The sequence below is a fragment of the Macaca fascicularis genome, chromosome 6, assembly GCF_037993035.2.
Source record: "Macaca fascicularis isolate 582-1 chromosome 6, T2T-MFA8v1.1".
Lineage (NCBI taxonomy): Eukaryota > Metazoa > Chordata > Mammalia > Primates > Cercopithecidae > Macaca > Macaca fascicularis.
This window is the reverse complement of record NC_088380.1, coordinates 86783186-86796363: the sequence shown is the minus strand read 5'-3', so window position 1 is coordinate 86796363 and position 13178 is coordinate 86783186. Positions and strand designations below refer to the sequence as shown.

Below are 13178 nucleotides of genomic sequence, written 5' to 3'. Positions count from 1 at the left end.
ATCTATTTGTAATCCTTAAACTCTAAAGATCCAGTCAATGATTACCGGTCATCATCTTTGTACTAGCTACTTCAAATTAATAATTTTTGTCATAATAATGTATAACTTAGATAATACAAAAACAATAAAAAAATTAAGTCTAAAACTAAACATTGACTTAGTTGCTAAAACCATTATTCAAATGACAATCACCCTCCATCGAGGTGCCCAGTTGAGAGATGATACACACAAAAGGGTTCACTATATGAGGTGCCATTTTAACACGAAATTTATTAGCAGTAATTTAAAACATTGCTTGAAGTTACTTTATACAATTGCCGCATGCTTTCTAATTTGATTTCCATGTGGTTGTGATACGCTGGTAAAGGTAAACTAGCTTGAGGGTTAGTATACTCAAAGGAGAAGAGCAGGTTATATTATTAGCTCTGCTTACCAGGGCGTTTTGGCTTTCTTTTGTTTTTAAAATCAAGACTTTCTCTTATTTCATACCTCCGTGGGAGTATAGTTGCTTAGTAACCCTGCACTGACTGGGGGCTGTTGCTCTCGGAGCTATACCCGGGAGGAACCTGCGTGTGAATGAGACCGCTGTCAGCAAGCCTACACTCAGAGGATTTACCCGGTGCAGAGAGCTCCAAGAGAACACCAGAGCCCCTGGCATTCTGGTTCACTTGAATTTGTCCTCCTGCCTATTCCATATTTTTTTCACACATACAATCATTTGTTTGCAGTCTGGAAATATAAAACCATTCAAGAAATGGAGGCCCAACTATTGGTAAGAAACTTCTAATACACATTCAGTGTCTCACAATGTGTGTGGTAAGCAACTAAGTGATTTATCTTGCTCTCCTATGTCTGTTTGCTTCCTAAATTGTGTGTCCTTCCCGTTGGATAGAATCCATCTGTTGCTCTGCTTACAGTGTGCTGTGAGCATTTGAAGTTCAATGCTAATAGAGAGGAAACACTTTTTAAAAACGTTCCTTTTTTTCTTTTTCTTTTTTTTTTTTGTCCAGCAATTCAGCAGTTATTAGGTTAGAAATATCAAACAATAATTCAGAAAAGTAAAGAACATGGAGGCCAACATTATCGTGGGCTTACTGTGGGTGAGGCACTGTATTTTACATGTATTGTCTCATTTGGTGGTCATAACAATTCGCTGTTGTATGTGTGTTTGTATGTTGGGAGGGAGGTCCTATTATTATCTCAGTTTTACAGATTGGAACCTGCAGCTTAGAGATGTAAAGTCACCTTCGAGGACACACAGTTAGTGATTTGCAGAGCCAGGATTGAAGCCAGGAAATCTTAATCACGATGCCATATGATATTGCTAAAATTACTTTAAATTACTTAGCTCAGTGAAAGGTAAGTTGTTTATAGCATACGTTGTTAATGCATGTCATGTAACGGTCCAGTATGAAAATCCAAATAACTCAACTGATCTCTTGGAAAGATGCTCAGAATAAAAGAGCCTCTGGCTGTTGTTCATCCCACCCCCCTGCCAAAAAAAAACGTGGTTCAGCAAGAAGGTTAAGAACACGATCACTTTGCAATAACAAGATATCACTTTATGGCAGAATTCTGGGTCTTCAGAATTTTCCCTGGATCATTAATAAAGCACTGCTTGTCCAGACAACCCATGCTTATTGGTCCCTCTGAGGGAGAAAAGAAAAAAGGAGGGGAAAGGTCGTAGAGATGTATGAAAGAGGACCTTAGGGAAAGAGACCAATCAGGGCTTCTCTCTGTCCTGGTGGAAATGAGCGCCAGCTCCTTTTTTGTTCCTGCTCTAAGTTACTTGGCATCCTTTTCTTCTCTCTCTTGTTTCTATTAACCTCCCTCAGGGCAGAATGATAGTCACAACAGCCAATTAGGGAGACACTGAAGGAAGAAGGTGCTCCACAGCTCCTTCATTGTCCACAGAGAAACAATCACCTCAGTGGGAAGGTGGTTTTAATTGGCCCTATTCCTTTCTTTTCCTCTCCTTCCTCCCCGTCAATACCCTCTCAATCAAGCTCCTTGGCCTAAAGCTAGTGAGTTACCGGGGAACCAGAAAAGCACTAATAAGCTACCACTCAGGTGGTTTGAATTATTCTACAGGCAAAAACTCAAGTATTCTTCTGGGATTTGCTAGCTCTCGCTTCTAAGCCCCATATGTACAGCATGTTTCCAAGGTGAGCAACTGGACCACCTGCATCAAGGTCACCTGGGAGCTTGTTAAAAAGGCAGATTCCTGGGCAAGGCCCCAGATTCATGCAATCAGAATCTCTGAGGGTGACACTGGGAAGTCGGCATTTTTAACAAACTCTCCTGGTAGTTGTGGAATACATCATAGTTTGAATACATCATAGTTTGAAAACCACTGCCTTACAACTTGCAAAGTGCTTTTACATACATCACTAGACTCAAGCATCAAATTCTTCAGAGGTTTATTTTCTTATTCCCCTTTTTGTGTTGCTGTTATTTTCCTCTCTAATCAGCCTAACATCTCAAAATCAGTAGGTCCTCTGTTAAGAAGACTGAATAAGCCAGAGTCAATTTCTCTGCCAAAGATGACAATAAAAGGAAAATAAAACAACCATTATAAATCATTTAAGACAGGAAGATGACTTCTAGTGGGGGACTCAGTCTTAACCAACTCTGCATAATTTCTGGAGCAAGACTGAGTTCAAACCCTACTTTGTCACTTTGCGTTAGCTTCCTCGTCTGTAAAATAAGGGTAATAAAGCACTTACCTTATAGAGTTGTTGTTAGGGTTAAATGAATTAATAAAGGCAAAGTGCATAGAATGACACCTGGCTCAATACTAACAGCTGGCTGACTAAGATAGCCAGAATGGCAAGTTGAAAAGCTACAATTCAACATGAGTCACTGAGATATAGTTTATAAAGCTTAGGTATTATTGCTATGTTTTGTTGTCTTCAATAAAGACATAAGAACAAATATTAATAGACTGAATATTAAGAAATGTCATAGTGTGCCTTTTGTCAGAATTTCTCAACTTTGGCACTGTTGACACTTTGGACCTGATGACTCCTTGCTGTGGAACAGCTGTCCTGTGCAAAGTAGATTTTTAAATTTTTTTACCAGCATTCCTGGCCTCTACTGGTAGCATTCCACTGTTTGAGATGACCAAAAATGTCTCCAGACATTGCCAAAAATCCTCGGGAGGGTGGTGGTGCAAAATCACCCTTGGTTGAGAATTATCTTACATCTGACAGTGTAAGACTTCCCACAGAAAATAATGTTTAGGCTTAGTCTTGTAGCATATGTAGAAGTTAAAAATATTAACTATTTCCTATGTGCCAGGCACTGCTCTGCATTTTTTATGCATTAATGCATTTAAGGCCAACAACCTTGTGAGCCTAGGTTAGCCACTACTATCCTTTTACTGGACAGGAGGAAACTGAGGCACTGAGAGGTTAAGTAATTTGCCTAAGGCCACACCACTTAATGAAGATGCAGAGCCATAACGGGTGGCAGTTTTGCTCCAGACTCTGTAATTCTCACTTTCAGGCAAGGTAAAGGAGGTAGATGAAGTGTACAGAAGTGAAAGAGCTCTGAACTGGGGACACCCTGAAAGTCTGCATTGGATGGAATATTCTATGCGAGGAGAAAAGTGGCAGGATGTTAGGCTATGCAGCCAAGGGGGAACCCGTCATGAAGGAAGTCTGAGGTCCCCTTGGGAATGAACGTTTTTCTGTGGACAGTGGGGAGCCACGGGAAGGAGAGGGGCCTGATCAGATTGTTTTAATAAAGTCAGTCTGGCCTAGGCCAAGGGGAAAGGCTAGAAAAAGGAGAGACTCTGGTTTTGTATAAAATTAAAACCGCCAATATTTACTGTCACTTTTTCTTTCCAAGATACTAAGAAAAAACCCAAACCTTAAATAGCAGAAAAGATACAGCTGCTCTGGCCTATATGCAGAATCCTTTACTACTATCTTCTGCATGATATACATCTGTGTTTACTCAAGTCCCAGATTTAATTGGATTTAAATAAGAATCTGAGCACAGTCACCCAGAAGGCCTGACATAAATAGAAGAGTATCAAGGGGTCGGAGAAGACACATCCTGTCTGCTTCTATAGAAAGCAGATTCAAGGATTCCCCACCTGCATCTTCTTCCCCCTCCTGCTAAAGAGCTGCTCCTCATGTCACTAAGCAACAAATGTGCACTTGGGGAGTCCACATCTCATCACTCCCACTCCTTCTCTCTCCTCAAGAAGCCAACTAAATGCTATGGTTTGGATTTATTTCTCTTGTTATCTTTATCAAGCATGATACAAATGCTTTGTTCTACTTTTGGCTCTCACAAAGAGCCTGTTTCATCATCAACATAATTGTAAAGCTAAAATAGGGTTGGGACGTTTGCCATCACTTTGCAGGTTTAGGTTGCCAGGCACACTTACTGAACTGAATTCTTTGTTTTCTAACTACAGTTGCCTGCCTGCTTTTCGAGGAAGCTCATAGTAGGTGAGAAGTAACCCAGTATTGTGACCTCATGATCTGAGCATAAAGGCTTCATATGCTCAGGGTTAACTAGGTCTCTTTTAACCATGACAGTATACTATGCTTTGAAGAAACATAAAAATAATTAAAATATTAGCCTCTAATTCTGCCGCATAAAATAAGACTAATCGTTGCTAAAATAGTGAAATTGAACTCTATGTGGCAACGGTATTTTTCCCTAATACTACCACTCCAGAAGTGTAGTATTAAGGAAAATGGAATTATCCTCTTAGAACTACACTGTAAACTACATCATTGTTCAGGTGAGAGATATGCAAAATCACCCTAAGAAACACAGGGACTCAAGAGTGAGCAAGATGAGACTCATTTGATTGAGGATATTCATATCTCTAAAGACTTAATGAATTAATTAGCCTGCGGATGGTGGAGCATAAACCCAGCCGAGTCACTGGGGCAAATACTGACTGTGGCCATTAGGAACTCTCCATTAGAGGCTGTGTCTTTTCAGACTCCTCCAAATATTTACTTGTAGAGAAGGAGGCACCCAGCTATCACAACCTGATGCCCCTAAACATTTGAATCATGCAATTAACTCCTCTCTGCTCTGATTCCATCTCTACCCATCAACTTTCTGATGACAATTTGGCTTTCTGTGTAATTTACCCATGGGAAGAATACAAGTGTTTGGCTACCTTGGTTGTTATTGTTTCTCAGTGAAAATTAACAGTTGCATGCTATGTTAGAGACTTGAACCTCCTAGGGCTTAGTCAGCATGAATTAGCACCCACTAATTGTCAGGGTTTGATAAGATGGGTTGTCTGGATATGTCAGGCTGTTGGCAGGAAGATAACTGATTCAAGTTGTGGCTCTTTGTGCGACCAGCAGTCTTCTATGACCACACCTTGACGGCCACACAAGGCTTTCTTGTGACCCGTAGATAGATTTCCCACCCTCTGGGCTTCAATTCCTTCCATGGTCTGCCCATCTAAACAGTCAGAAAATCCTAGGAGCTCTCATTTATTGCCATTCCTCATACTTTGTTTTTAGGGTTTGTATCCTCATTTGCCTTTCCAGACCAGCAGTTCCCAAAAGCCAGTGTGGGAACCATCTGTATCAGCGTGACCAGTCTGTGAAGATCAAGCATAGGAATGCCAGGGCTCCACTCTACATGTCCTTTATCTGGGGTGGCGCCCAGGAATCTATTTATTATGCTCCCTGGGTAATTCTGATAAGGAGCCACATTCCAGAATCGCTGTCTAGATAAGTGGTTCCCAAAATTGGTGATGCTATAGAATCATTCTTAGAAAATGTCAATGCCCAGGCTTTACCCCAGACTAATTAAACCCTAGGCTTTTTTTGGAGGTGAGACGTGGGCATGGATGTTTGTAAAACACTCTCTAGATGAGTCTAATGTATTGTGAGTGTTGAGAACTTTTGGCTCAGAACTGTGATTCTCAAAGTGTATTACCTGGAAACAAAATATAAATTCTCAGATTAACTAGACTCTCTAAAGCAGCAACCCTGGGGAAGGATCCCAGCAATCTGTGGCTTAAGCCTCTCTAGGTGATTCTGAGGCTTCATTGGCTTAGACTGTTTCACAGAGCCTCCTCACTGACTTTCTGTGGCTAGTCCCTCTTTTCCCAGATACATCCTCCACAATAAAAATATTTTCGCCTTGTCACCCTGCACTCAAAAGCATCCAGTCACTCCATACTGCCTGCAGACATCTTTTGCCTGGCATTCATGCCTTCTCTGGTCTACCCCAACCCTAGGCTTCAGTTCACTAGCAGAGTAGGAGAAACCAGGCTTGCTGACCCCAAGAGAGTGGTTTCCTGTTTTGCTTATGCTGCTCCTTTTGTAAAAATCCTGGCCAGGTACTAGTAGCTCATGCCTGTAATCGCAGCACTTTGGAAGGCCAAGGTGGGCAGATCACCTGAGGTCAGGAGTTCAAGACCAGCCTGTACAACATGGTAAAACCTCATCTCTACTAAAATTAGCTTAGTGCAGTGGCATGCACCTGTAATCTCAGGTACTTGGGAGGCTAAGGCAGGAGAATTGCTTGAACCTGGGAGGTGGAGGCTGCAGTGAACTGAGATCACTCTAGTGCACTCCAGCCTGGGTGACAGAGTGAGACTTCTCAAAAAAAAAAAAATCCTGGAGAAGCGGGAGCACGTTTGCAAATGCGATAATCCTTAACCTGGCATTGTTCACAGAACAGGAAGTCCTTACACATTTGCAGCGTATGATCGTGTGAGTGTAGGAGTGAGTGAGAGATTGTGTGCTTGTCTTTAACGCGCCTCTACTTAATCTATCGCAGGTTCTCCATTCAGTCTGGAGAACAACTCACCTGAACCCTTTTTGTTTGTTTTTAAGCACTTAAGCCCATCAGAGCATGTGCAATATTCGGTTCCCACATTAAAACAATCAGTTTGGCATGAAAAGTTCCTTGGGGATGGGTGACTGAAAGGAGGCAGGAGGGGACTCCTGGGGTATGGATAATGTTTAATTTCCTGATGGGGGTGCTGGTTACATGTGTTCTCTCTACAGGAATTCATTACATTAAATACAGTAATTTGCATTTTCTGCCTGTGTGTCTTACTTCAATACAAAGTTACAAAAAATTCTTTCATGCAGTTGTTCTCCAGCTTCTCAAATTCTAATTTGACCAGAGCTTATCAAGCATTGGTGATGTGCCAAGAACAGGGCTGGTTGCTTTCATATTTTATTTGATTTTTACCCTCATAACTCTGAAGTGGGAACTGGCATTATTGCTTTTTACTCATGAGGAAGTGAGGCTTGCAGAAATGATGAAACTTACCAAGTTCACACAGGTGGCCAGTGTCAGGATAAAACTGGAATCTAGTTATCATATCACAAAGTGCTAGTCTTCTTTCTGCTTCACTATGACTCTTCAAGAGAAGTCTTTAAATGGTGTGTATCAATAAAAAATTACAATGATTTTGTTTTTTATTAGAAATCATCAAAGAAAGCATTAAGTTGCCTTTTTAGATTATTTCCTTTTTTTTCTTTTCTTTTCTTTTTTTTTTTTTTTTTTTTTTTTTGAGATGGAGTTTCACTCTTGTTGCCCAGGCTGGAGTGCAATGGCACTATCTCAGCTCACTACAACCTCCACCTCCTAGGTTCAAGCAATTCTCCTGCATCAGCCTCCCGAGTAGCTGGGACTACAGGTGACCGCTACCACACTTGGCTAAGTTTCGTATTTTTAGTAGAGACGGGGTTTCACTATGTTGGGCAGGCTGGTCTCAAACTCCTGACCTCATGATCCACTCACCTCGACCTCCCAAAGTGCTGGATTACAGGTGTGAGCCACTGCGCTCGGCCCTTCGCCTTCCTAGTTTTCATTCCAGATATTTTGTTTTCCTTTGTCTCTTTGTTAAGATGGAAACTGATCACTAGTGTAAGGCACATTTAAATGTTGGGCAGTTGAAGCATTGTTTAAAAGTGTGGCAGAGTCCTGGAAGTCCCTTCAGCACCAAGATGACCCTGGAGGTCCCTTCTGCATCTTCACTGCCAGATTTCAGGGGGAGAGGCCAGAAAAGCCAAGGTGGTAAGAAAGGAATGTGGGGGTTTTGGGCAGTGGCTATTTAGTAACTCCGCAGAAGGATTTCAATAGTGCAGCTCCTGGTATAGGCTGTGCTGCTGTGTGCAAGAAGAATACCAGCCCTGGGGTGAGTTGAACCTAAAGCAGAATATCGTCCTGCCCTGCATACACACCTTTGATGACGAGAGACTTTTCTCAAGGAAGAGTCTTGGCTTTACAATTGGCCATCTTGACAGTAATGTACAATTTGTTAAGAATTCACGTGATTTTTCTTCACTAATGTCTACAGGCTTCCCGATTATTCTACAAACTCTATGAAATCCTTGTTCTTCGTTGCACAATTAGCTGTGAAACAGACAGAGGTTACCTACAATAAGGTAAGTGTGAAAAGGAGTCCTTCTGCCTGTGAGTGTAAGGCAAGAAACAAAAAGGAAAAGAAAGAGAAATGTTGCAGAGTGGAAAGCAACAAGCAACTGACACCAGGAAAGGTCTCCTGTGCCCCACAGTGTATTAATCATTTTTACATATTTGGTGCCACTGTTACATATTGCTTTAATAACAGAATAAATGCTGAACATGAAACAAAATAAAATTGTTTAAGCAGTGGAAAAGGATTCAGGCCTGTGAGCTCAACCCAACGTTGTTCCCAGTGAACTTACTTGGCAATCAAGAACAATATATGACATCTCTGCTCTCTCAAAATTCCCACATAGTACATAGTTTGGAATGCTTGGAAAAAGCTGTCCTGGTCCCCAACGAAACCCACATGTTACTACTGATTTTCTTATATCCTCCAGCCACCAATTAGAAGTTAGAATAAAAACAACAAGAGAGAAATTTTAAAAATGGTCCTCCAGACAAAGTAGACCATGTGGCTGCTTACTTAACACTGATTCTTCCTTTCCTTTTTCTAAGAAAACCTTAAATTTCATTCGAGTGTGTAGCTCACTCCTACTTCAGAGGGAATCTCGATTAGTTAGCTAGCGCCATCCAATAGAAATATGGGAAGCCATATATGTAATTTAAAGTGTTCTAGCAGTCACATTTTTTAAAAAGTAAAAAGAAACAGGTAAATCAATTTTAATAATGTATTTTATTTAATCTATCTGAAATATATTGTCAATATAATCAATATAGAAATTATTAATGAGCTATATTACATTTTTTTCATATTACATCTTTAAAATCCAGTGTATCTTTTTCACTTACAGTGCATGTCATTTTGGACTAGCCATATTTCAAGGGCTTAGTATGGCTAGTGGCCACCATATTGGACATTGACGGTCGAACCCAATTCACATTCCCCTGACAACTACACTTGGTGTGAGGCCTCTGATGGCCCAACTAGACTGACAGCAAAGATCTTTCCTGTTGAAAGATCATCATTCTCTCTCCTGCTGGCAAAAACAAGAAAGAATAAAGGTCTGATTAACCCATGAGCCTTCTTGGGATTTATGAGAGGAACCAGGCTTTGGATGAACGTGACATTGAAATGAGCAGGATGGAAAGAAAAATCCTAGGGGTTTGGTGACCATACTGGGCTGCTGATTAAACATGGAGTTTGCCCTGACTCTGAACTTTCCATTTAGTGAGATGATAATTGTCCCAATTGTTTAAACTAGCTTGTGTTGCTTCCAGCTAAAAGAGTGCCAGCTATATACAATGTGCAAGCTGACATGTTGTCATGCTCTGACCCTGATGAACACATCCCCGCAAGGCTGTGACGTAGTAGGCGAAGAACTAACATGCATGGGATTGGAAGGGAGGGGGAAAACAAAATCAAACCATATGGAAAGCAGGAATCGCTGCATTAAATATCATTTTTAAAATGTACAACATAATAGCCATATGTTTAAGTCAGAATCATCTGCAAAGCACGCATGTTCACTTTCTGTTCCAGAGTCAGGCGTCTGAATTCTGTGAGCAAAGCCTAGGGAAAAAAACTAAACCTATGCCAGATTTACAAGAATAGTTATCTTTACAAAGACTATATAAACTAGAATACAAAGTTGCAAAGCTGAAGGCAAAGCTATTCAATAAAACCAAAGCAAGCAGCTTTCAAAGAGATCTCTTCAAAAGTGTGGTTCTACATTTCCCACCTAGTGCTAAGTAAAACATACATTTCAATTAGAATTAGAATCTACTTCAGGAAGTAAATTATTAAATGACCTAGCACATTTTGACGCTTTTAAATGCCCAAACTCCCAGCTGTGGAGAACAATGAGTCTTTAATGATAATTTATTCCCCTCTTGTTCCCATGATTGCTAGATAGCCAGGGGCCTTAGACACTTATTGGGTTCCAGGGACCCAATGTAGGCATTGTCAGAGGAGGATACCAATTAGTAGGTTTGGTTTCACAAAGAAGCATCGATTGCCCTGAGGTGAAAAACTCTGTCTCAGAGAAAACACCCTTGAACTCGAACTGTCTTTTTTGCTCATCATTAGAAGTCAGCAAAGGATTTAGCCTCTCTCTTACCAATTCATTATCCACCCTTCAGAAAATAAATAAATAAAGTAAAATGTTTTCCCTTATTATGAAGGTGACAATAAAGACAGTAAGCTTATCACATACATAAAAGATAGTGACCACTTTCTACTAGTTTTAATGGCACTATCACTGCTTCCAAAAATTGCCTTAGGTCACTTATAGCCCCTAGAGATAAACATCTGAGGATTTTGCATAACAGCCTTAATGGGTGTTTTCAGGACAGCATAATTACCTGGGGCTTGTGAGAGTGGAAAGCATCAGCCTCAAGGTTACTGAATAATGTATGCTCTATTAGAGAGAGATAAAGAAGAACAAAAATCCAGTCACCATATGAATTACAATTTTATTATCTTTTTCATTCATTTAGTATTTCATTCAACACATTTGAAAGCATTTATTATGTACCAGGCACTGTACTAAGCACTTTAGATTCTAGTATGATTAAGACAGCAGAGTTCTACCCATTGAGATGTTCACAGTCTAGGTGGGGAAGGACATGGACAATGAAGAATACGCAAACCATTAATTCCCAGAAAGGAGTAAGGTTACCTCTGGGCCCCTGAGGAGGCCAATGAAGCTTTGCCTGTGGCCTTTAAGAGCTTTTCATTTTTCTCAGCAGCAGTGATCTGTCCATTCTATACTTTTTTTTTCAGTCTTCAAATATTTTATTACCTTTCTGGCTACATAGTGAATTCAGTGTCTTCATATTGACTGGTAGAAGATGAGAAGAAATTTTTCCTTTGCTTGGAAGTAACCATTTTTGGGTTGCTAGAGTCAATATTTAGCCCCTTCCCTGAGCACCCGCTCCCCTCAATCCCTAAGCCCGGGCACCCATATAAAAATAAAAATAAAACTTTTTAAAAAGTAAGTCTATATTTATTCATAAAATTATATCCTAGTCTTTCAGAGCCAGGCCTGGGTTTGAAACCCAAGCTCTACTCTTACCAAATGTATGATGCTGGCAGGTTGTCAAATTTCTGTGTTCCTCAGTTCCTTCACAATTAAAATGAAAAGTTCATAGGATAGTATAGATGTATAAATATAAGTATAGGCTTATTATGAGTATTGAACAAATTAACATACTAGCACCAGGCATACAATATAAATGGTATTATATCTCAATACAAGGGACTTATACTGCTACTTAGTGATTAGATTTGACAATCAGTAAGGAAAATGAATTTAAACATAACTAGTTCTGGAAAGTCCTTTGGAAGTGACCTTTTTGGAGACCCACAGCCCACCTCTCAATATATCCAGCACTGTCAATTTCTCCTTCAATGTCAAAACAAATTGTTGATTTCTCTGATTGAACATTAAGTAGTATAGCAGGTTTGCCTGTAGGGACCATGTCACACCAAAAGACCACATTTTAAAACAGCTTCATGTTGACAGGCACCAAGAACTGAGCCTGATCTGAGAAGTGCAGACTTGCTTTTCATCTCATGGTCATTTAGTGAAATGGCAGGCCAGAATTGTGACCCAGTTTAAATGATTTGTTTCCTTCTCTTTGACCAACTCCTCCTTTGGTCTGTTTTTACCAAGACGGAATAATTGAATTTAGAAAAATTAAATATAAAGCAATGACCTTTTACTAACATCTTGAGGTACAACCCTTATTAATTTTCATTTGGGAAAGGTAAATCAAGTTATGTCATGTAAGACATAATAGTGCTTCTCAGATGGCTGAATAGGAATAGCTCTGGTCTGCAGCTCCCAGCATGATCGACGCAGAAGATGGGTGATTTCTGCATTTCCAGCTGAGGTACCTGGTTCATCTCACTGGGACTAGCTGGACAGTGGGTGCAGCCTAAGGAGGGTGAGCCAAAGCAGCCAGGGCATTGCCTCACCCGGGAAGTGCAAGGGGATGGGGGATTTCCCTTTCCTAGCCAAGGGAAGCCATGATGAGCTGTACCTGGAAAAATTGGACATTTCCTCCTATACTGTGCTTTTCCAATGGTATTAGCAAATGTCACACCAGGAGATTATATTCTGCACCTGGCTTGGCAGGGCCTTGCTCACTGCTAGCACAGCAGTCTGAGATTGACCTGTGAGGCAGTAGCCTGGCAGGGGGAGGGTCATCAGCCATTGCTGAGACTTGAGTAGGTAAACAAAGCATCCAGGGAAGGTCAAACTGGCCGGAGTCCACCGCAGCTCAGCAAGACCTGCTGCCTGTTGACTCCATCTCTGGGGCCAGGGCATAGCTGAACAAAAGGTAGCAGAAACTTCTGAAGACTTAAACATCCCTGTCTGACAGCTCTGAAGAGAGCAGTGGTTGTCCCAGCATGGCATTTGAACTCTGAGAACAGACAGACTGCCTCCTCAAGTGGGTCCCTGGCCCCTGTGTAGCCTAACTGGGAGACACCTCCCAGAAGGGGCTGACTGACACCTCATTCAGGCAGGTGCCCTCTGGGACAAAGCTTCCAGAGGAAGGATCAGGCAGCAATATTTACTGTTCTGCAATATTTGCTGTTCTGCAGCCTCTGCTGGTGATACCCAGGCAAATAGGGTCTGGAGTGGACCTCCAACAAACTCCAACAGACCTGCAGCTGAGGGACCTGTCTGTTAGAAGGAAAACTAACAAACAGAAAGAAATAGCATCAACATCAACAAAAAGGACGTCCACACCAAAACCCCATCTGTAGGTCACCAACATCAAAGACCAAA

The 13178-nt window shown here is 41.1% G+C and overlaps 1 long non-coding RNA gene across 1 annotated transcript in view; it reads left to right on the top strand.

The window, feature by feature from the left end:
• The first annotated feature begins 551 nt into the window (after positions 1-551).
• Positions 552-13178, top strand: part of LOC135971322 (uncharacterized) — a 53931-nt gene continuing 41304 nt past the window's right edge. Inside the window, exons 1-2 of the long non-coding RNA XR_010587434.2 lie at positions 552-772; positions 8312-8399. This is a non-coding gene — a long non-coding RNA (uncharacterized lncRNA). The remainder of the gene's footprint in view (positions 773-8311; positions 8400-13178) is intronic.